The sequence below is a fragment of the Marmota marmota genome, unplaced genomic scaffold (assembly GCF_001458135.2).
Source record: "Marmota marmota marmota unplaced genomic scaffold, marMar, whole genome shotgun sequence".
Taxonomy (NCBI): Eukaryota; Metazoa; Chordata; class Mammalia; order Rodentia; family Sciuridae; genus Marmota; species Marmota marmota.
In genome coordinates, this window is record NW_025999969.1 from 9,827,344 (window position 1) to 9,852,558 (window position 25,215).

Consider the following 25,215-nt stretch of genomic DNA (forward strand, 5'->3'; position numbering starts at 1 on the left):
TCTACGGATTGGAGGCTAAAGGAAAGAATAGCTTTCTGTGGACAGAAAGAAAGGAGGGAGAGAGGGAAGGAAGCAGAAAAGGGGAAGGGGAAAGAAAGAGAAACGAGAGTCCACCAGCCATGATACTGTTGCTACTGTGAATCGCAAGTTTAGCTGTTAGAGCTGGGCGAGGCAGCACATGCTTGTAATCCCAGCAGATCAGGAGGCTGAGGCAGGAGGATCACAAGTTCAAAACCAGCCTCAGCAACAGTGAGTTGCTAAGCAACTCAGTGAGACTCTGTCTCTAAATAAAATACAAAATAGGGCTGGGGATGGGGTTCAGTGGAGGCTATAGAACCAGATGAAGCCAGCTGGGCAAGGAACCGAGTTTCCTCTAAGGAATGTTTCTGTGACATGTTTCTGTGGTCACTAGAAGAGGCAGCTTCCCTGTAAATACGAAGGGTGTTTATCCTTTCTGAGCCCTGGAGTCAGCGTCCTCTTGGTGACATGGCCACTGCTTTCACCTGAGAGCGTAGTACACCCACTGCTGGGGAGTTGTCAGGGTCCCTCCCTGTACCAAAGAGAACTTTTCAGGGGATTAACAGGCCATGGACACCATCCAGGATTGAGAGTCTAGAAGCCCTGCCACTGATTTATTGGGTGACCTTGGACAGATCACCAACCTCTTTCCGGAACTCAATTTTCACGTGTATAAATTGGGGGTCATAAGGGTGGGCAGCAGGCTTAGACCACCTGTTCTTCATAGATGTGGCTCCTCCAGCAGGCCATATCAGGTTCCCCAAGTGGGGGTCAGCCCCGGATTCTGACCACAGCTCAGGCAGGTGCTGATAAACAGGCCTGACCTGAACCCTGCACTTAAATGACCTCTGAAGTCCTCTCTAGCCCAGAGACAGCCAGAGACTGTCACTTTAAAACATTACTGTAAATTACATCAAAGTCTTTTGGGAATGGAACTTTATTTTAAATGACATGGAAAAGGAGGGCAGGACAACTCATAGCTCTAAGAGCTACTTCAATAAAATAACCCTCATGATGGGAAATACAATCCACATAAATAAACTGACTTGAAAAGGCATTGTTTTTCCTCTTTTAATTTCCCCTCAACTTCAACTCCCTAAATATCTGCAGGAAGGGTAGGAGTGGCAGAGAGTGAGGAAAGTCTATCTCCCAAGGGACACAAAAGTGATCCATCATAGAGGTCACAATGGCCCCTGTTTGGGCCTGTTACAGTTCACTAAGCTCCACTAAGCTTAGGTATTAGGGGATCCTTCCTCGGAACATTTGTGTTGAAGGAAAGAGGAGGAGGAGGAGTAAGGGAGGTGGAGGAGGAAGACTGTCTCCCTCCCTCCTTCCTTCCTATCTTTCTTTCTCCTCCCTTCCTTTTCTTTCTTTCTTCTTCTCCCCTCCCTTCTCCTTCCTCCCTCCCTCCCTTTCTTTCTTGCTTTCTTCTGCTCTGGAGCTGCCTAGGGCCTAGTTTAAATCCTGGGACGTGATTCTGTTTGTCTTGCTCCTCTATTCAAGCTGCGGATGCTGCGGGTCTTCTCTGCCCCATTGCTCAGTGTTTGTTTATGGCAGCCAAGTAGAAAATCGCAGCGTCTGTAGTTGTTATTGGTTTGCTGATTGTGTGACCACCTGGTTTGCTGGATTCTGGACAAAGGCAGCAAATCCCCCCTTGAAGGCTAAAGCTGTGTACTTTAGGAGGAGGAAGAGGAGAAGGGGAAGTTTGGATGTCTTTTGTTTGTGTCTGTGTGTTGTTTTGTAAAGAATCATTTAAAGTTGAAATTATTTTAATTGGAACAATAAAGCCCTTTGAGTACACTTTTCATAGCACAAGTTTGCACTAGAAGAAGGTCCCTTTTTTTTTTTTTTTTTGCCATGAAATGCCCTGAAACTGAGGAATTCCTCAATAAACAACTTCATACTTGATTTGTCGTGTATGAAGTTGGATGTGCAGTTTCCAGATGTTTTCCAAAAGGCCCTGTGCTCTGAGGTACAAGGACTGCTTCGAGACATCCCTCTGGTCTTCAGAGACCCCACAGCTGTTTTAGCAGAAAATTATTTTCTTTTAATTTTATAAAATGCCACATTCAACATGTACCTTTCATCCAGAGAGACCCTAAGATGTTCAAAGGATTCAGAATTACCAATCCACCCCCTACCCTCTGGAGTCATACGCAGAAAATATTTAACATCTGTACTGCTGTACCACCCAAAAGTTCTAAATTAAAGGAAGATGTGTTTCTTGCACTAAATTATCAAAGGAATTTGCAGAGGAGAGCTCAGTTACCTAGGTTGGGCTGGACATCACTGAAGGAAAACCCTTCTATTTTTCAAAGTGCTGGGGGATTATGGGCAATCACCAGCTAGCCCCTCTTCCTGCAGCCTGCCCTAGAGATGGTGTCACAGGCAATGGCCGTTTTCAATACTTATCTGGCTCTGGTATGGTTAATAATAATACTAATATCTAGCTTCACTAAGCGCTTCCTCTATGATTTAATGGTCAATGCATATGATTTTATTTAATCCTTACAGCAACCTTATTAAATAAGTATCGTTACTATCTTTATGTTATTGGGGAAAATGTATGTACAAAGCCCAGAGGATATAGGTACAAAGTCACAGATCACAGAGCAGACCTGTTAGGATTTGAGTCTGGCTTCATCTGGCTCAGTACCCATGCTAACTATCACTATGTCCCACTTGTTCTGATGCTGCCTGGTGCTGATGTCTGTCACTCAGCTTTAGCACATCTGACCAAGACCTGTTATGTGCAGAGCTGAGGGCCAGGATCAGAGGTAGGGAAGAGAAATGAATCATGAAACCTGCCTGTGCTGAACCCATTGGCAGAGTGACCAAGAGTGCAAGTCTGCCTGGGACCATCACAGGTTGATCACCAAGAGTCTTGAATCCAGTGGGAGAGAGAATTCTAGGATGAATCCCAAGATTCTCAGAGCTACCAGTACACACACCTCCAGCTATTCAGTCACACCTCAAATCTAAGTGTTATTGGAAAGGGGTGGTGAAGATGAAATTGATAGGGAAATTGGCTGGGTGGGCCTGCCTTCTTCATTCAGAGGAGCCCTTTAAATGTGGGTCTACAGGTCACAGGCAGAAAAGTCAAGTGTGGTCTGAAGCAGGATTCTAGAGGCTTTGAAACCAGAGAGTCACGTGGCAAGAAATGTGCCCTCTGAAAGCTTAGAGAGGTCTTCAGCTGAGAGCTGACAAGGAAATAGGACCTCTGTCCTCTGTCGCAAGAAACTGCATTGTGCTGGCATGGACAGCTTCAGCATGGACTTCCTCCACTTGGCGGACACCTCAGTTAACAGCCTTTGAGAACCTGAGCAGAGAGCTCAGCCATGCCATGCCAAGCCCAGAGAACTATAAGCAAATGTGGGTGTTGTCCTGGGCTGCTCACTTTGTGGTCACTTGTTAAGCAACAATAGAAATGTGATACACAAGGAAATCCTCAGTCCCAGGCAAACTGGGACAGTTGGTCACACTTGATGGGGGAAGACCCCTGTTACAGATGTTGCTGGGAAACCCAGGCAGTCTTTCTAGAAGAAATGTCCTGCCTCAGAGTAGTGTAGGATTTAGATAGGGGGGGAAGGGCTGAACGGCGCTCCAGAAGGAGAACATAGAACAGGCCAATACAGAGAGGCAGGAATGTGCAAGGGATGACCATGAGATGCCACCAGGCACCGATTGAGAGCCAATGCTTAGGGACAGAGGCTTTGTAACTTCAACATTGGAAATGGGTCTGAGGATCATAAAAATGGCAACGAGATTGGCAGCAGATGGTGGTATGGTTTGTATATCATTTTGATACCAATACAGCTTCGCCTCTTCCCAGACACTGATCCCCCTGGGGATAGGAATGCGGCATACTTGGCTGTGCAGCCCTGGCGCCCAGAATCTGGCACAACACTGCATGTGCCCTAAGTGCTCAAGAAAGACACGGGTGACATGTTAATGTGGACAACATAACCCTCTTCAGGACAAACATGCAACCATATTGTTCCAGGGGTTGTCAAAAAGTTGGCAAGGTTGACCCACTATGCTCTCCCCCAGCCTGCTTCAGGACATGACCCTCAGCTCTGTCCAGGGCCCTTCCATGTCCACCTCAGGACCTGGGGCTCCCATGTCTGACAACCAGTCTCAGCGCTCTTCCATGAGAGCTGGATCGCCTTGGGCAAGGAACTTACCTTATCTGCCTTGGTTCTCTCCTAAGAAGGGCCCACTGCAGCCGGGTTATTTTGAGGGTTAATTGACTCAGTACAACACATCAAGCCTTGGCCAGAGTGGATTTTGGTAAGTTTAGTTGTTATTATTATAATCTTTATTTCAAGCAGTGACCAAGGTCTCTCTTTTGCCAACAACTTCAATTGGGCTCCTCAGAGTCCTCGGCTTGACAAGGCCCTATGCCAGGCTTCCCTCTCTGTCCTTGTAGAATCCAGTTTGAGCAAGAACCTGGCTAAGTGAGTTCAGTAAAATCTCTTCCACTTTAGGGACCTTATCACCTTGGCCTGCCTTCACCAATAACCCTACCACGCTTTTTATCCAGAAAACCTCTGATCCTTCCCTCTCAGTCCTTTTCTGTTTGCACCCTGCTGGTGCTTCGGTTATAAATTGTTATTTGTTCCCATTGGGGTTGGGTTGAGTACAGTCTCTCTCACCTACTGCAACAGGTTGCTGCACTGGTTCGATAGCCCACTTGAATAAAGTCTGCCTTGTCATTTTTTTTTTCTTTTTTGGTATCAAGGATTGAATCCAGGGACATTTAATTACTGAGCCACACCCCCAGACCTTTTTTATTTTTTATTTTGAGACACGGTCTTACTAAGTTGCTTAGGGCCTTGCTAAGTTGCTGAAGTTGGCTTTGAACTTGCAATCCTCCTGCCTCAGCCTTCTGAGCCTTTGGGATTATAGGCGTGCGCCACCACAGCCAGTTCTACCTTATCATCTTTAACAAGCATTTGCATAAATTTTTTCTTTAACAATAGTAATGAAATATTTGGTGACCGAAATCAATGGAGACCCTTCCTGCACCCTGCCCAACCCAAGGACATTTTCATTTTACTAGAGATTCTTAAAGCCAAAAATACTTATGCTGGGACCCAACTGGAAAGACTGCCCAGTGGAGGTAGGTCAGGCTGAAGGCCACTCAGTCAGGGACCTCCCCAAGATGAATGAGCAGAGCCCCTACTCGAAGGGTACTCCTCAAAATATAGTCAATGGGTCAGCCTCAGCCTCACCTGGCAGTTCATGGGATCTGAAGTCTTCTTCCAGACTCCCTGAGTCAGAATCTGCATGTGCATAAGGTCCCCTGGGAAAGGCACTGATTTAGATGGACTCATATCAGCCCTGCCTCTGGGCAACACAACATCTCCCTGACCTTTACTTAAAATTTACTTTAAAAGTTTAGTGTTCAAGCACGTAGACGAGCCAGACCACAAACTCTCAGCTGGCAAGAGATAATCTCATTTCTAGGGACAGCTGGCTCTTTGCATGTTTGAACAAACTGGCATTATCCAAGAGCTCTAATGGTCTGAAGTCAGGCTTAAAACTCAGCAAAAATAAACTTTCCAGGAAATTTCTGGCACACCCAGTTTCCAAACCCAAGCAGGAATGTTACTCAAGCGGTGGCCTCTTTCCCCACACTGAACTCCATTTCCCAGTTTGGGGCAGTTCTTTTTCTGGCCTTGAACTGACCACACACCATACACACACACACACACACACACACACACACACACACGTGAGAGAGAAAACAGGGAAGCCACTCTTAGTGTGGAGGTTTGGATGAGTCTTTGGGAAAGTCCATTATCTCTTTTTAATACAATTAGTATTCAGCTTCTTAATGAAAATATCAGTTCAAAAGAATATCTTAAATCAGAAAGATATCAGATTTTCATCATCAGGGCTCAAAGAAACACACTTGTAAGTGGAAACAGAACCCACAGTCTGTCCTTCAGGGGATCAGCAATGCAATGACCTCCATTTTCTTATTTATCACATGATCAGAATGCCCAAATCTTCCTTGAAGACCAAAACTCTCACTGGCACATCTTTTGGGCCATTCACAAATACTCATGAATGGACCACTGTGTGATGGCCACTCTGGGGAATACAATAAGGCCCAATCCCTTCATCACAGGAAGCTTGCCACCCAGAATGGACACCTTCTGTTTGCCCCTGCAGACGCACATCTGCAGATGTCTCTGAAGCATATCCGTCAGTCGCAGTTATCTGTCGCTGTATAGTAAATCACTTCGCAGAGAGCCACATACGACAGTGATTATTCGAGTTCTTTCATGGTGCCTGTGAGACAGGAATTCAGGAAGAGCTCCGCTGGGCAATTCTGGCCCTGGTCTCTCTGGTAGTTGCAGTCAGGGGGTGCTGAAGCCACTGGGGGTTGGTCATGAATCTGTCTCTTCAGTTAGCCACAGGGCTTCTCCACTGGTCACACTCAGGGTCTGGCTTCAGCTTCCTCATAGCACAGCAGTCGCCAGGAAGTCAGACTGTTTACATGACAGGCCCAGGCTCCAAGGCAAGTGTTCCCAAAGAATGAGGCAGAAGCAGTATCATCTTTTATGACTAGTCAGAAGTCACAGTGTCATTTCCTCTTGAGGGTGAATTGTCAAAGTCACATTGTAAGAAGAGCTGTGGAAGGGCAGATATTATCATATCATTCCATTTTTGGAAAATGGAATCTGCAATAGAATTCCGTTAGAAAACAGATGTCCCATCTGAATTGGAATAATTCAAGGAGGATTTAACCAAGGCACTGGCTATGAAGATACAGACAAGGGTAGAGGAAAACAAGAGATAAGTGTGGTGTCTGAGGCTGCTGGTAACAGAACTTTCACCACCTTGTTCAGAAGGAGCAAGATAAGACTAAGGTGACAGGAACTCCAAAGGAGACAGGAGGTCAGGGAGGATCCCATTGAGAGCAGCTACCTGACAAGGAGCAGCCAGAGGAATTGTTGCCCTGACTGCCCTCTCCCCCTCCCTACCAGGGCTCCCTGATGTCTGAGTCAACAGGAAATCCAAAGGCCTGAGTCCTGGTTGACCAGCCTCTGGAGAAGAGAGGAAAGTGGGGAAGAATGGAGAGGCCCCCAAAGATACCCAACCTAACAAGTATCCATAGTATGAGAAAGATCATAATCTAAAGGTAGTAGAAAAGTCAGGGACAGAGTATATTTCTGCCAGAGGGGATTCTGAGCTATCCTAGAAGTACAAACATGGTGTGGGGCAGGAGTTATATCACTAGCAGACCACTGGACGTCTGGGATCCCACCCTTTATCTTAGGACGTATGAGTAGAATTCACAGTAGGGTCCTAGACAATGGGAAAGGGAGTTGTCCATCTGAGCAACCCAGAAAGAGACTAGACAATGTCTTCTGGACCTGACAGGAGTTACCTTGATGGAGGGTCCCTATCGATGTTCCAACTGCAAGGTCAGCTCATGCGGTGGTGGGAGAAAGACTTCCTGGGATAGAGACTGAGTAGCTGCAGTGGCAGTCAGTGCCCACCAGACCCCGGCCTGTAGGATTCCTGGAGACTGAGCCCTCCAATTCTCCTTTTACTCAATCTGGAGAATCTGCTTCTAATCTGGCAGTTAGGAAGTCTGGCTTCACATCTGTTTCCAAATAATCTATAATTTATTACATAAAATGTAAACTCAAAAGTCCAAGTCCTTAGAACTTCATATCCTTGACTTTTAAAACTCAAAAGCCAAGGTCTGTCTTAATAATCGTTCTCCTAGTTCTATATTTCCTTACGTCCCTTCCTTGAGGCAAGTGGTACAGAACTTAGCCCTATTGTTTTTGGGAGCTGAAGAGGATCACAACCATGTGGCCATGGTACATGGAGGGGTGTCACAATTCAAATCAGGAGGCATCAGGACCCAAAAGATCACTATGGGGGGGGCGGGTGACCAAGGAAAATTTCATCTGATTCTCTGTGGACAGGATAGGCTTTCAAGAGGAAAAGGTGAAAGAAATCCTGAGCAAACAGAAAAGAATGAGTATATTCAAGAAAAGATATAGTTTAGTTTGTAAGGTGCATGGGGTGTTTGTATGGAGATAAAAACAATTCTAGAAGAGCAGAGAGAGGCCAGGGCATGAAAGACCTTGGAAAAAGTCTTTCATTGAGCATTAAAAACCCACTGAAGGTTGTGCACACTGGTAGTTCATTCAGTCTGAGCTGAGTGCTTCAGAAGGATCAATGGGGTGACAGTGTAGAGGACACAGAGACTCTGATTAGGGTAGTGGACATAGATCTAGGCATAAACCCATCAGAGTCCTCTGCACCTGGCTTCATCACCATCTGGCTAGCCGGTCTGGATGCTTAGCTGTGGTGCCTTCCTGATCCCAGACCTGTCTATCCCATATCTATCTGCATGTCCCAAGAGCTCCTTAATTCAGAATGCCCCAAGAGGAACGCACCATTCCTTCTCCTTCATAGCTCCCATCCTGCCATATCTCTGCCTCCTTACTTAATTGGATATATTCTAGCTCCCAGGCCAGAAACCTGATATTCCTGGACTTCCCCTGCCCACTTCCTCCTCCCTAACCAAATAATCCCCTCCACCCTCTCCGTGCTCATCACAGCCAGATCCTTTTGAATCTCTCTTTTATATGTACTGAATCCATCTCCTTTTTGTCGTCACTGTGGCGCGACCCAAGGTCAAGCCATCAGGACCTCTCCTGCAGAGCATCCTGAGCCTAGGCAGCCATCTCTCTGCCGCTCCAATTGCACACAGCTCCTCCACAGTCTTGTCTAAACACTCAACCTGATCATGATGTTTCTCCTTTAAAGACTTCTCTGGCCACCCATGGCCTAGAGCATCAAGAGAAAACTCTTGCATTTGGCAATTTAAGACCTTCAAAAGCCGACCTTGGTGACTCTTCCAGCCCCATCCCCCTGCGACTCGACTAGGCATAGGAGTAGATCCTTTGGCTCTCTGTATTCGGATGCCACAGCCTTCCTGGAAGCAGGAATATCATAGGCTAGGCACCCCCAGGCCGTGGTTTAGACTTGTAGAGGAAGGGCCTGGAGTGAAAGGAAGTCCTGGACTCAGCCAGGGGGAAGGAGAGCAGGGAAGGAGGAAGGGGATGATATCAGTCAGATTTTCATGATACTGTCTGCCAGCCAATCAAATGAAGAAGCATATGCTAACAAAGAAATATTTGAGTTGCTTCCTATTTAAAGACTGAAAAAAAAAATTGAAAGAAAAAGCTTCAAAGAAACTACAGATTTGGGGAAGATCTTATTCTCTGAGGAAAGCCTAGTGAGCCTTCAAGTGAGGCCTCTTCTGGGTTCCTCTCATGATCCAAAACTGAAGATTTACTTGTTTTTTTTTTTTTTTTCCTTTTTTTCCCTTTCTCTTTGCTGAAGCTTCCAGAAGAATTGGGAGGCCAATGGAACTAACAAACCTTCATAACCACTCTTCAGAGAAAGAGTGCTTACAGGGAGAAGGCCTCGCCCGGGGCCCAGTGCAGTGGGCAAACCATAACTAACCAACTTTCTTTTTCTTCTCTGACCCTCTGACTGCACTAAACATACGCGATCTTAGAGGAACAAGTTTGGGCTGACCTTATGGTGTCCCGTGAGCAGCCCTGGAGTCAGGAGACCCGGTTCCCACCCCCGCTGTGTCTCTAACTTACTGTGTGACATGGAGCCATCCTGGCCCTTTTCCTAGCCTTGGTTTCCCACTATATAAACAAAAGACTGGGCCCACTTGCACAGGTCCTCTTCTACTCAGGTCTCCCTTTCTTAACTTCAGACCTGTGACGATATTACCCCTCTTTGTATTTGTCTACCTCTGAATTTCACTCTTTGAATTTAGTCATCATCTTCTCTTTGTTTATTTTTTTCTCCTCATTCTATCTGCTCAGCCAAGCAAGGCATAACACTTGTCCAGCCTTTTTCCAGGCTCTTGACTTGGGTTTACAGAGTGGGTTCTGCCCACTGAATCTGTTCAGGACTTGACCTCCCTTGGCTAGGACTCCAGGAGTCAGCAAACCTTGGAAACCACATTGTCTAGGACCCTTTCCAGGCCCGAAGGAGAAGATACTATGGGATTCCTGCATGAAACATCATGCTAAATGCAAAAAAAAAAAAAAAAAAAAAAAAAAAAAAAAAAAAAAAAAAAAAAAAAAAAAGAAAGAAAAGAAAAGAAAGAAAAAAGCTTCAACAGTGGTTTCCATTTGTGTGATCCTATGAATATTTTTTTCCAAAAGGGAAAATGAATTCAAAGGTGGTATAAGGCTACTTACCTCCTACCAAGGAAGAAAAAAAAAAAAACTGACCAAACTAAGACTGTGACATTTCTTCTAATGGGAAGAAAATCCCTCAGTCTCAGAGGGGGATTAGTCTTGACATATTGTGTCCACTTTTCAGAATATTTTTGGACCCTATAAAATCAATAGACTCCACAATAAGAATCTTGATGTATAATCTTACAAGATATTTACTCCTAAAGACAAAACATCAGGATGGATGACTGAGTTTTCTACTGAAGAAATGTCTTGACATCTCTGTGGCTCAGAAGGAGTGAGAACCCCTGAACCACAACAACCCAGGCACTTCTGAACACGTGGCCAGGTGGACATGGACAGCTCCTCCCCATCAAGCAGCAAAGCTGCTTATTTTATTATGTTGTTGTCAGAGATCAAGATAACCAGGAAGACATCAGCTGAATCTAAAAGAAGTCAGAAAGCTAATAAAAACTGAAAATACCCAGCACAGGGGTGACCTGCTGTGCTTTGAGGCTTACACCAACTTTAGATGACAGGGGAAAAGACCCCAGAAGAAAGTGTTCAGACAGGTTTAAAATCTTTTTCTCCCAGGAAATTTCCTTCCAAGAATAGGAGAATTCTATTTCATTCTTTGAAATCACCTGCCTTCCCTGTCCATTCATTAGATGATATTTGCTGAGCATCTGTTATGTGCCAGTTACTGTGAAGATGGCAGCCCTGACCCTGGAGGGCTCACAGTCTAATCAGAGAAAAATATACTTAAAGAATGGCCAGTAACGAATGAGTACCCTGCTCCATTAAAACACACACACACACACACACAGAAAGTAAACTCACTCCTATAAGAAATCATGCTGCTCTCCATCAACCACAGCCTGTTGGTGCCAACAGGAACTTTACAGATGTCCTGTTCTAACCCCTTCATCTCACACACGGGAGGCAGAGGAGAAGAGGTCACACAGTTTTAAAGCTTGGGCTAATATGTAATGAATTATTTCTCTTTTCCTGTTGACTTGTTCTATATCTCTCAAACCATTTCTGGAAGAAGATAGAATAGAAATCATACAACCAAAATACGTTTTCTGACTAGAAATCTACAAGACAGACCTCATCAATGCTTTTTAAGAAAGATGCCTATTCTCTTAATATTACTATAACCAATTCATTTTCATTTGCTTTGTCTGAATACTTAAAAGTGGTTCCTTAGCCCACCATTCCTCTCACTATTGCTATCTCATATGATCCTTCATAGAAAATCCATCATTTCTTGATGTTTTGCCTATATTTGTACATCATTTTGGAGTTTGTGTTTACTTGGGTAGTTTGAACTCAAGGTCTCCATTTTGAGAGTCAAGTTGGTGGCTCTGTAGCTTTAGCAGGGCATGGTGAGTAGGAAGAAGTCTGAACAGAGCTGAGCACATAAAGACAATGCCCGGCAACAAGACCTACAGAGCCAGGCAGAAGGCACTGGGGTGCCTGGGACTGCTCTTGTAGAGCAAGATATCCAGGAGAGTCTATGGAAAGGATTTCAAGTACATGGAGTTTAGTGGACTGGAAGGGAGTGACCCAGCTAACACGTATTGAATAACTCCCGTGTGCAGGTAACCATGCCAAGGGATCCAAAAATGAAAAAAAAAAAAAAATCAAGACACCCCCTTCAGAGCATGTCTGGATTTCCACACGAACTCCTTTTGCCACAGGGAATGGAAGACATGAATGAGCAGAAGCCACCAGGCACAGACAGTGAGTGAACCCAACTCCTGTTGTGTGGCCTAGGCTTCTCCAGCAGGTTTGGCTGCTTGCAACAGGGAGGAAGGAAGGAGGTGAAGCTGCTCACACATTGCCAGGCCATCTGCCCACCTTCCAGAGCTGGGCGCATTCAGGCAGAGGTGGCGAGTTATCTGGGCTGGGGATGGTAGACCTGAGCCCCTTGCCTTGAATACCTTCCAGGCTGAACTCTTGAGCACTACTTCATTTAAAAGCCCCTTATATGGATTCTCATGAATGAATTTCTATTCGCTTTATAGACAATGGAATTTTAATGTTTACCTAGGCTGAGAGAGGCCAAAAGGAGCATTTGAGTGATGTTTTAAAGTTGGGGCTGAGTGTTCCTGGAAGTGCAGAGGAGCAGGCAGGGAGAGTTCCAAGAAGGGTCACAGGGCTGGGACAGGGAGCGAAGGGAACCAGGTGGGGCCAGCTGCAGGGGTAGCAGAAAGACGAGCTGATCCCTTCACATATATGAAGGGTAAGAAGAAATCCCCACAGAATTCGCAAATCAAAATTAAAGGGTAACGGGGAGGAGCACAGGAAATGCAAGTGCCGGAGGAGCAGAAATCTTACAAAGCAACAGTAAAGATAGCAAGGAGGGAGGGGTCGGGAGCTGGTTTAACCAGCATCAGACCAGCAGTTGGAGCCTCAGGCCCACCTCTAGTGCTCCACGCATCTGGACAGCAGGTCCTCTGGCTAACTTAAAATAGCCCCGGCCCTGCTCACGAGACTGACCACAAACTCTTTGGCACATAGCCCTTGGCCTCCATGTACTGGCCCCACCCACCTTCCAGACTCTTCACTCTGCTCTTACCTGGCCCTACAGCTCCATCCAGATCCCTTCCTGCAGATCGTCCCTCAAGTCTCATCTCATGTGCCACCCACTCCAGGCGGCCTTCCCTGACCCTCTCTATGGCTTCCTGCTTTCCCCTAGGACCCCCATGGCACACTGTCTTCTTTATGACACTTTAATTTCCTCCCGCATTTCAACAATTTGTGTGCTTCTCTAAGCTCCCATCCCTGTCCCTCATTCAAGAACCTCAGGGATACCAGGCAGGCATGGTGGCCCACACCAGTGGCCCATGCCCAGCAGCTTTGGATCCTTCTGCAGCTGGAGGATAGTGAGTTCAAAGCCAGCCTTAGCAATTGAGCAAGGCTGTAAGCAACTCAGTGAGACCCTGTCTCTAAATAAAATACAAAAATAAATAAATAAATAAATAAATAAATAAATGGGAGAGGATGCAGCTCAGTAGTTAAGTGCCCCTAGGTTCAATCTCCAGTACAAAACAAAAAAAAAGCCTTCAGGGACAGAGGCCCAATCTCTTTCTTCTGTGTATCACAGCACCATGGCAGTGTACAATGTTGAATTGCATTACAGCCAATGTATGCCCGGGACACAGTTTTTGTTTCTTTTAAAGGTCATGAGCTGGGTTCTGGGTCAGATACCTCAGGCTCTAACACCTGCCTCTGCCACTATCCAGGTGACCTGGGGTAACAGCCCAACTCTGCATCTTGATTTTTCTCATTTGCAAGGTGCACATAACAGCACCTGAGAGAGACTTTGTGATAATTTATACCAAGCCCTCAGCATGCTGTCTGGACCCTCTGTGAGTGCTCAACCTCAGCTACCATGAGGAACAGGGGATGTTAGCAGTATGATCTTTGATTTCCAGAGTGCACTGATTCATGTGCACCACATTTCTACCTAGAAGTTTTGATTTTTTGGGCAGGGGCGGGGTACCAGGGATTGAACTCAGGGGTACTCAACCACTAAACCACATCCCCAGCCCTATTTTGTATTTTATTTAGAGACAGGGTCTCACTGAGTTGCTTAGGGCCTCGCCATTGCTGAGGCTGGCTTTGAACTCACAATTCTCTTGCCTCAGCCTCCCAAGCCGCTGGGATTACAGGTATGCACCACCAAGCCAGGTCTTAATTTTATTTTAAGCACGTATTTGTACCTGGCAGCTCCGTATCATTTCAATGCTGTTAGATATCTGGCTGCATCTAGCCAGGAATGGCTAGGAGGAAAGCTAGTAAGCTATTTGTTAAAAAGAAGTCAAACCAGCCAATCAAAGAGATGTTCCTTCAAGAGATTTACAATCCACCCACCCATGGATGTGAGCCAGTATAAGCTGAGTCCTGAAAAGCCTATGAAGATGAGTGAGACAAAATCCTCACTCTCACATCTGTCAGCCTCCTAGGAAAACACAGTGACCGCAGATAAGGCTGCAAGGAGGAGCAGCGGGAGTCCAGAGAGGGACTGCCTCTGTGCATGGTGAGGAAAGGGTGGGAAGCAGGAACTGCAGCCAGCTTCACAGAGCGGGGGACAGTCCAGCTGGACCCTAACAGGCAGCAGGAAGAAGTGTGTCAGAAAGAGGAGCTGGAAGCTACTCCAAGGACAAGGAGCAACAGGTGCAAAGGGACAGTCCTGATAGTCCACATTCAGCAAATGTCTAGGTCATCGAGCCCAAAATTCAGTGTGAATCAATCCACATTCTTCTACTGCTGATCTGGACCTTAAAAATAGAAATACATTCACAAATTAGTGATGAATTCCAGAAGAGATCATCTTTACTGCTAAAATAAATGTCTTTTCTTATTTTTTCTCCAGTGATTTGATGGCTATTTTTCTGAACTATATTTCTGATTGTTAGAAAACAAGTGCCTTCAAGCCAGGGGTGGTAGCACACACCTATAATCCCAGTGACTCAGGAGGTTGAGGCAGGAGGATCACAGGTTGGAGGCCAACCTCAGCAACTTAGCAAGACTCTGCCTCAAAAATAAAATGTTTTGGGGGTATACCTCAGTGGTAAGACACCCCTCCGTTCAGTCTCTAATCCTAAAAAGAGAGTGAGAGAAAAAGAAAGACAGAAAAAGAGAGAGTGAGAGAAAGGAGGAAGGGGAGGAGAGGGAAGGGGAAGAGTACCTTCAGAAAGTTCACGTGGGTCCCAGAAATAAAACTCAAAGGCAGCGCAGGATCAGAAACCCATGCTAGCCCATACAAGAGGCAACCTCATCATATTCTCTGAACTACCCGGACAAGTGGAGTGATTTCACTCCTTAAAGCCAGGGGAGAGGTAATTGAGGGCCTCTAAGCTAACGTGGACAGGCACAGGGCTCATTATAACCTTTCATTTGCTCTATCAGTTATTCTCAGAGGACGTCAGAACCTGAATGCAGCCAGAGGTCTCTTTTATAAGAGCATAAATGCAGGAGGAACTATTGATCATAACTGCTGGGAGACTGTTTGGCCAAATACAGGGATCTGAAGCCAGAAAATTTATCTCCAGTACACACAGGCAGAGAGGCGGTGTGACTGAGACAAAGGTTTGGATCCAGAAACACCCCCCCCCACACACACACACACACACACGTACGTTAAAGTAGACTTAAGTCCACCCTGTGAGGTAGGAACTGTTGCATTATTGAATTACTGAGATGAAGTCAAGGTGGTATTACACAATATCATATCTGTGATCCCAAGTTGATCCCAAGTGATCACACAAGGTTTTGCATACCCAGAATTTATGATCTGACAAGTTTCTCTTAAGAGGCAACATGCTGTGTTGTTACCAGGACTGTTTGTTTTCCTTTTGGAATCACAGCCTGGGTGGGTCTGCGGACCCAGAGCTACAGTTTGCTATGGAGAGAAGGGACAAGAGTGAGTCCTAAGTCCAGCTGTTCCATTGGTCATCCACTCCTTAATATACTCTCTGAAATAGCTACAAGTGTGTTAAAAAGAAAGAGAAGCAGGCTGTGTCATTATGAGCTTGAATGAATCACTTCTCCTTTTTAGAACTCAGGGAAAGGGGATTAGGGTGGGTGGGGGGTCAGGGATTAAGCAAACCCTGAGATTCTTAAAATTTCCTGATTTCACTGATTCCTAAACTTCCTCCCATTTTGGTTTAGGGATGATTGTGGGGCAGGGGAGCTGTGTTTCCTTGAATTCTGTAGTCAGGACCACACAGATTTAGGGTTGGGGGTGGCAGTTCACCTAGATTGTTATGTGAACACTTCCTGCTTTTCAAAGCCAGAGGTTTCTTATGTTTTAAGTTTGTATAATGGAGGTATAGTCTATGGTTTGGATCTTGAGTGTCCTCCAAAAGCCTGTGGGGTAAAGCCTTGGTCCCCAGCATGGAGCTACTGGGAGATGGGGGCTGCTGGAGGGGTGAAGTCAACGAGGGCATGCCCTTGGAGGGACTATGAGACCCCAGCCCCTTCCTCCTTTTCTCTTTTGCTCCCTGGCCCTGAGATGAATGGTATTTCTCTGCTACACTCCTCCACCATGAGGTGCTGCCTCGCCCGTCCCAGGTCCAAAAGTAACAGGGCAAATTGATCATGGACTGAAAACTCCAAAACCATGATTTACTAGCAGATTTTCATTTTTCTTTTTTTTTTTCAGCTTTTCTTTTTGAAAGCTTATTTTCTCAGGTATTTGTTACAATGATAGAAGGCTATCAGTATTCTATAGAGGAAAAAGCATAAGACAAAATAAAAGTCCTGGATTTGAGTCTAGACACCAAACTAACACCTTAAGCTTGTGACCAGGGCACACCCGCATTATAGTGAATCAGTTTAATTATGGGTATAATGAATGTGGTGGACAGAGTCTGAGGAAGCCCCCAGGTCCATGCTTCTTGGTATCAAAGCCCTTGTGGGATCCCCTCCCTTCAAGTATGGACAAGTTCTGTGACTTGTTTCTAACCCACAGAATATGGCAAATGCAGTGGGATGTCACCCGCATGATCATATTACATAGAGTTGTGACACCAATCTTACTGGCAAACTCTCTCTGTTGACTGGCCCCTTGCTGGCTTTGCTAGAGTCAGCTGCCATTAGAGAGGCCCACATGAGAAGGAAATGACAGTGGCCTCTGGCTGAGGAAGAATGAAATCCTGTCAACAACTACATGAGCTTGGAAGTGGATCTTCCCCATTCAAGTTTCAGATGAGCCCCAGCCTTGGCCCATACCTGATTAAAGCTACATTAATTTCACCCATAGGTAAGAGGCCAGGAAACAGGGGATCCAGTTAAACTGTGCCTGAAACTCCTACCCTACAAAACTGTGAGAGAATAAATGTGTGTTATTTTTAAGCCACTAAGTTTGTGGTCATTGTTATGCAGCAATAGCTAATTAAGACAATATAGCAGCTAGAAGCTTCCATACCTGACATCCTATGAGCATGACAATGACATCCTCATGCTACCAGTATAACACACAGAAATATGACATAGACAGAAACTGTCACTGCTGCTGTCACTGGGCCAAGCTGAGAATCATGTATCTTTCTAGAATTCCTAGGGTACTTGTTCTGTGTGGAGATTCTCATTTAATTAGACCTCATTTTCGGGCTCTGTGCTGCTGACGGCAAACGCTGCATTTACACACAAGTCTTGTATCACTCTGAAATTAATGAGACATCAACCTGAAATGAAATGCCTCCTACAGGAAACAGTGTTTCTTTGGGACATTCTGAGGAAATTAAGCAAAAGGTTTTGGTATGATTATTTAATATTGTTGGTTCTGAGAGAAAGATTCATGCAGAAACTTTGCTGAAATGAATTCAGTCTGAGGAAGAATTAGTCCAGCAAGAGACTTCCATTTCTGCACTAAAAAAAAAAAAAAAAAAGTCCTGTCATAACCAGGAGATTAATAGCAGATAAGGATACTGGGTTTCTAGCTGGGCCTGATGGCACCTGCCTGTAATCCCAATGACTCAGGAGTCTGAAGCAATAAGATTGCAAGTTCGAGGACAGCCTGGCAATTTAGTGAGGTACTGTCTCAAAGTAAAAAGTAAGGGCTGGAGATATAGCTCAATGGAAGAATGCCCCTGGATTCAATGCCAAGTACCACCACCCCCGCCCCCCCCACACACACACACACACAAGAAAATAATACTCATCTTCTTTTTACTTACATATTTGCTTCCACCACAGAGGGCTCAAGCATTAGCAAGCTGCATGCTAACACATCTTGTTCTATCCAAGTCTGCTTTTCTGGACTCTTGACATCCCCTACAAATAATTGTGGACTGCCTCACTTTGAACAGAAAAGGAAGGGAACCCAAGTTTGATGTGCTTCTGGAGTGATGGCTGCTGGAACATCGGAGAGAGGTGCTGAGAAAATTCGACATGGGCATGCATCTCCATAAGTGAAGGGGCTGGGGTGTGTGGCTGAAAAAGTGAATGCTGCTCCCTCCCTGGGGCTTCCAGGCTGGTGGGGGAGCTGGAGGTTCTATTCCAATAGCACTGGAGAGGCGCTGAGACGCAGCAGACATAGAAGCATGAAGTAACTGGAGGAGATCAGAATAGTCAAAGATCAGTGAAGGGCTGGAGGGAAAGGGGATGCTTAGTGTTTGCATGCATGCATTCATGAATGAAGTCCTCATTCCTGCCTGAGAGGCCTAGCAGCACCATTTCCTAGGGTTTCTCCCTAGCACTTCTGGTTTGTCTCTTAAGGAGGAACAAGATCCACCACTGCCCTGAAAGCCATTTACAGACACACAAATAGGAAAGACATTTGAAATGACAAAATATAATCCCATAAATAAAGGAAGGGGGCCTCCTCGGTTTGGTGAACCTGGGGGAAATTGGGGCCCCTCACAGAGAAGGGAATTCCCCAATGACCCTTGAAAAACCCCAGCAAAAGGCTGAATTAGGCAAGGGGTTAATTGACATTTCTAGAATTGATTTAAGCTATAAAAGTCTCCTGCTGCTCGTGGCCCCAGTGGAGGCCCCTGAAGTCCCAGGTCGAAGACCGAGCACTGCGCCCTTGATTCTCCGCCTCTGGCCTTGGCGCAGCGCGGGAGCGTGGCGGAGCAGCAGTGGGCGACTCCCGCCCCGCGTCGGCCCTGGCCATTGCAGAGCCCCAGCTCCTTTGTGGCGCGCTCCCGGCGCGGTCGCCTTTGTGCCTCGGGGGCCGCACGCCCCACTGCGCAGCCGCCTTCTGCAGGGATCACCCCTGCCGCGGCGCCATACCTGGCCCTTTGTCACCAGCTGCCAAAGAATTCAGAAAATCAAATTTATTTCCCGATTACTGTCGCAGCGCCTCTTTGTACCGGGGGTCTCTTTAACTGTTGAAATTCCAGCAGACATTGTGAAGGCCTTTATGGCGCAAAATAAAAGCCGCCGGGGTCCTGCCGCCCCTCCCAGCTCCTCTGGCTCCCGAGCCCCTGTGGGAACCCGGCAGAACTTCTCCAGGAGCCAAAGCCCCAAGCCCGAGGGGCTCACGCGTCTTCCTGCTTGCCTGCTAAAGGGATGAATCGATAAGCATCTTGAGTCCAGCAGGGTCTACTTCCCTTTTTCACCCACTGGGGATGAATAGATGAATGATAACTCCACGTCTTACAAGCCCAGCACGGTCCCCGACTCTCCGGGCAAGTCCAGTCTCATTCTGAGTGTGCAGCGCTACCAGCTCCACCGGAGCCTCGGTGCCAGGCTGATTGGAAAACGCCTCTCCTGTTCTGGATTCCCAGGTTATAGATGTTGCCTTTCCTTTCCTCCATTGCGTTGACATTTCCTGAAAGGAACACAAAACGTTGTCTTGCAGAGTTTTTACTCCCTTTTGCTTTCTCTCCCCCCCTTCCTTTCTTTCCTTTCCTTTTTTCTTTCTTTCATTTTTTTTTTTTTTTTTTTGTAATTACATAGGAACATAGATGTTCTTTTAATTTTTTGAAGAAAACCATTAAGAGGCAATCTGGAGAGGGCATGCGCTCACAGCACATACCACAGCACTTCTATCTGCTTGACAAGTGAAAATATGCACAACTCTAGCGAGGCGTCAACATCGGTCCAGCAATAAATAACTCTGGTGTGAAAAGTTACAAAGACGATCATAATTTATATGCTCATTAGAAAATAATACATAGTACTATAACTTGAATTAGATGGTCATGGGAAAAAGAAATCTATAATAGAATTAGATCCATTGATTGTAAGTTATACTTGTTATAAAGTTTTTGCAAACTCCTTAAAAATAATAATACAGAGCACTTAATGTGGTAGTCTTTTCTTCCCCCTCCCTACTGTTTATTATTATTACTGTGAGAATTTGGAGATGCCACTCAGTCATTCTGTGCTACAGTAAGTAAACATAAATCAATGCCAAATTTTCTAACAGCATTCCCCTCTATACACATGTGTCTCTACACACACACACACACACACACACACACACACACACTAGCGCTTGGGCCACTCAGCTTCCCCATAATTTCACAAAAGAGTGACTCTAATGTTTGCTGCTTCGTGGGGAGCCAGTGGGCATGGCGGTGAATTGGATACCTACACCAGAGAGGGCCTGAGAGGCGTAATCAAATAAGGGAACCACTTGAACTGCTCTCCCAGCAGGAGCAGGAGGGAGGCCTTGAGAGGTTACAGGTGCTTTTCATCCAGCCTTGCAGGAGAGCACCAACTTCCTGCTGCTAGAAATTTGTCTGCAAATTTTTCCCTCATTCAGACAGAGAGCTGGGGTCCAAGTGACACTGGGTTGATATGATAACTTGATTAAGTCTGGGGACAGATGACACGGGAGCACCAAGTCAGCTCAAAGGAATCTGTGCTCTCCTCTTTAACCTCTCCTTGGGAGCCTACAAATTATATCTATTAATGTATCAGCCCCCTGGCATTGCACAAAGACCGTGTCTGCTTAAATGTGTGTCAATCACTCGCAGGGGCTTGTGTGGGATTCCCAACACATTTTCATTTTTCTCTGCTCCATCTTAAACAAACGTTTAACCTGAAGGTTGTTCAGGCTAAGACTCACAGTTCCCTCCTCCTGCTAAAATCACTTTGGAGGTAGAAGTCAGCAGAAGTGTTCAGAGTTATCTTTAAATGGGCCCTAGACAGCTGGAGCTTATCCTGGGGGAAGGAAACTGTGAGGAAGAAGGGTTTGGAAACTCCATCCAATGAAGCATGGTGGACCACAGGGGAATTAGCCTGGAGAAGAAAAAACAGAGAAAAGTTGAGAGCTGAAGAAGTGCCAGGGGAAAACGGATGAGTTTTCTGAGGGTCCCAGGAGAGAACCCTGGGAGAAACAGGCGTTCACCAAGTGCCAGCAAAGTGCCTAGTTGAAAAATGGGCCACGTGCAGGGGCCGCCCTCGTGGATGTGAGGACATCTACAGTGTGGTCCAGCTGCACCAGCCAGACACAGCCTCCCCTCCTGGTCTCTGACCCCAGAGCCAGTCTGCACAAGACAGATGAAACTTCACTTCAATAGTGTGGCTTTTTTTTTTTTTTAATCACGGCTTAATTTAAAAAGTGACAAAATGTCCAGTGTACTCTTCACTGAGTACGGTAAATGAAACCTGGGTATCTACTGGCTAGTTAGGACACAGAACATTTCCATTACCCGCAAAGTTTCCCCTGTGCCCCCTGATTAACCTCCTGAGACTACAAGAAATGTGCTAATCTTATCCTTCCAGTGGAACATAGGGTCTCTATTATATAATAAGAACTTTATAATAAATGGCAGGCTGGTATCATGGAATAATGATTATACTGGGAGGGAACATGTATCCCCATGGCCTGCCAATCACTATTTTGATTTCTAGCACCCTCAGTTCATTTGTCTGCTGGAGAACTACATTTAAGTAGATTATACAACAGTATTCTAGGTGTCTTCCTTCTCTACCTTTTGAGATTCATCCTTATACTTTGCTTTGTTTTCTTTGCTGAGTAGGATTCCCTAGTGAGGATCTAACAAACTGGTTTATCTTTTCTGCTGAGAGAGATACTTAGGTTGTTTCTTATGTAAGCCTATTATGAATGTAGTGCTATTAATGGGTTTATAGAATTTTTTCATTTCTGGGTCATAGGATTGGGATATAATCCAAATGCCATTTTAAACACCATTGCAAAATAAGGAAAGCCACAGGTCATGATTGGTGTGGTCTCCAGTCAAGACAGGAAGGATTTTCTGGGACATGACAGTTTCTAGCTGTTGTCCCCATCCTTCCTAAAATTCACAAGTTGCCTCTCCATTCCTCTTGCTGGTGGGCTGGAGGCAGATACTGGGACCAATCTAGGTGGCCTGGGAATTTTCATGAGCAAGAACATCTACTGCAGCAGAATGGGTGTTGGCATCATTTGTGTCGGCTCAAAATATCTGGATGTCCATCAACTGAGCTCCTACTAGGTGGAGTAGGGGTGGGGAATGTGGCTAGGACTGTGGAAAGAGAGATGAATCTGATAAGGTCTCTGTCTTTAAAGAGCTTACAAGTCTAGAAGGAGAAATAAATAAGAATGAAACCCTAAGTGGACATCCAGCAAACACTTAAAAGTGTGCTGGTGCTGGTGTTCTGGGGACATGGCCAGACCAAGCAGAGCAAACCCCTCTGAGCAATGGGAGAAAAACCTTCCACCCTGGGAGAATGGTCCCATTCATGAAAGAGGACATCAGATGGAGGGAAAGTTGGATTTGGACTTGGAACAGGTATTTGAGAGCCTAGGTCAGTTTAGCCACCTAGAAACAGGAAGCCAGGTAGCCCCATATGGGCTCACCTCACTTCAGGTGGCCCTGAGAGTCACATTGGCATTAAGGGTTATAAAGTCACACAAACCCATCAAAACACAGAATGTTGGTCTTGGGAGGCCCTTTCCACACCATTCCAGGAACAGATGGGGAAACTGAGGTCCAAGGTAAGAGAAGATTCTTTCCCAATGACACAGGGGGAAAAAAAAAAACATTTTCCCTCCCAATACAATCATTATTCTATTACACCAGCCTGCTATTTATCATAAAGTTCTTATCATATAATAGAGAACCTCCACTGAAAGAATAAGACGAACACATTTCCTGTAGCTTCATCAGGTTAATCAGATTTTGCCTGTGAAATCACACTTTGCCTACAAACAGCTGTTACACTCAGAGAGACATATTTTCATCCAGAAGTTATCCAAACGGTGTGATAAAAACAGTAGGACCTTGTTATGATAGGGCCTGTGTGATTAGGGCTCATTCATCCTTACACAAGTTATTTATTTTTCTAATTGTTAGGCTTTTGGTTTATTTCCTGGTCATTTTTCTATACACAGGCTTGACAACTGTATAATCACAGAATACTATATAAACAATTTTTATATTCTGCTTTTTTCTCTATTATAGAGTAAAACTTCCTTGTTTTGGCCAAACCACTTCAATTCTTAAAAACATGGATGTATATTGCATTACTGCAAGCGGTGGGGATGGAAGGGGGGTTGTGAGTCTATTGAGTTTCCATACTGCCTTCCAAACAGTTATCACTGAATTTGTTTTGTTTAAAAGAGGAAAAAAGTGTATTTCAGCTTATGAGAATTTGGCAGGAATTCTTTTAAAATTAATTTGCAAACCAGAAGGAACAAAGATAGCAATTTATGATTCCTTATAGTATTTTAGTGGTAATAAAATTTATAAAGTACTTGAAACGTGCACAACATCTTAAACTTTTTGAAACACTTTTTTATGCATCATTTTAAAGGGAACCTCTGTTGAGCAGCAAGACAGGTGCTATCTCTCTTTTACAGACTGAGAAAATAGAGGTCTGGGGGTGAGTGACTTGTCAAGATCACGTAGCAAGTCAGGCTACACTGGCTTCCTCCACAACACTCTTTGCCCACCAAGCAATACAGCACCACTCAACAGCCCAGCTGGCACCCAAACACAATGCAGAGCAGCCCATCACTGCTAACAGAGTAGTTTTTGAGTTAATGGTGAGATCTACGACCACAGATTTTTTTCTTAACACACAGTCTTCATTTCTATAGGTCTTCTGCCAGAAACCTGGCTGCCTACCTAATAATTCACAATGCCCGGTGCAAAATAAAATGGCTGGCATCCTTGTTCAAAAACCAAGGGAAATGTGCCAGTAAAGGTCCTGAAATGTAAAGCTTTTTCCTTTTCTCTGGTGGTTTTTCTCACAACTTATAATGGTAGGTTTTTAAATTTTATAATTAATGTCATTCTAAGTAAAGAAAAATGGAAAATTTTAAACTGTTAGAATGAGTTTTAATCTATTCATCTTTATTCTTTAATTGAGTTATAAAACAACTCAATTTATAAATCAAATATTATTTATAAAATAATTTTGTGGCTCTGGGGATTGAACCCAGGGGGCTCTACCACTGAGCCATATCCCTAGCCCTTTTCATTTTTCATTTTGAGACAGGGTCTCAGTGGTTATCAAGGCTGGATTTGAACTTACAATTCTCCTGAATAGCTGAGATCGAAGATATTGCAGTTTATCTTTAAATTGTACAGTGCCAGTCTTAAATACAAATCCAAAGGCGTTGAACTCCTAGATGGAATCATGGAAGTCACAGGAGTTTTATTTTGCAGCCCTTACATGCATGTGTTTTGTTGTTGTTGTTGTTGTTTACCAGAACAGTGGCAGTCACAAAACTAAGCCTGCTGAGGTTCTGCTGAGGTTCTTGCTCTGGGAAATGCACACACAGGCTCCAGCCCTCTCTGCTGATGAGGTTAACCCGAAGGACGAGGAGGTATGTATGGTAGGAGAACTATCTCCTTCTGTTGTTATTTTAGCATAGACAGTTGGCTGATACAGAGAAGGAAGATGAGTAAGAAAAGATATGGTAGGGTCCTTTGGTCATTCATGTTTCTTAGAATGTCATTGTCTTTGATCCAATCGTTCCATGTGGTTCGAATGGAAAACCTAGTCTCTGAGTACCATCAGCACCCCCACCCCCACCCCCTTCACTCACTCAGCTGTGGCCATGACACACCTTCCTTGGGTCTCACAGAACTCCTGGACCCCCTGGATTTCTGCACCCCTGGGACATGGAGATTGCTGTGTGGACAGGGTAACAAGGAACTGCCATTGCATAAACCTTGTTCTACTGTCTCATCTGATCTTACTTTCCAAGCAGAGGCTTCAGCTTCGACATGAAATCACCAAAATGTGAAGATGGCAACAGCAGAGTGTCAAACCAAGCACAGCGTCCTCCTGAGCACGGAATCCTATGCTGCCGGTCGCATGCCAAGGTCAGCTTTGACTATGACTAGTTCAAAGGCTTTGAGGGTGTGGACATGTCTCTGAGGGCTGAACTGTAGGTGAACTTCTAAGTGAGATCCAAAGTGGACCTGCCTTGCCACACCCCTGGGCCACATGCGCCTCAGGAAAATGTCATCCCAAACAGAATATGGAGCTCCCAGGTCTGCCCCACCCAAGATCTACCTGGTGGGGCTGG

General features: G+C 45.3%; 2 long non-coding RNA genes across 4 annotated transcripts in view; one reads left to right on the forward strand and one right to left on the reverse strand.

Moving 5' to 3' along the window:
- Window positions 1-3,910: 3,910 nt before the first annotated feature.
- The window catches only part of LOC125617108, a 125,803-nt gene continuing 104,498 nt past the window's right edge, over window positions 3,911-25,215 (reverse strand). For all 3 annotated transcript variants that reach the window (XR_007347979.1, XR_007347980.1, XR_007347981.1), the window contains 2 exons: window positions 17,951-19,551; window positions 3,911-14,548 (listed from right to left, as the gene is read on the reverse strand). This is a non-coding gene — a long non-coding RNA (uncharacterized LOC125617108). The remainder of the gene's footprint in view (window positions 14,549-17,950; window positions 19,552-25,215) is intronic.
- Window positions 19,382-25,174, forward strand: LOC125617112. Its single transcript, XR_007347985.1, has 3 exons — window positions 19,382-19,507; window positions 24,391-24,507; window positions 24,895-25,174. It is a non-coding gene; the product is annotated as an uncharacterized LOC125617112 (long non-coding RNA).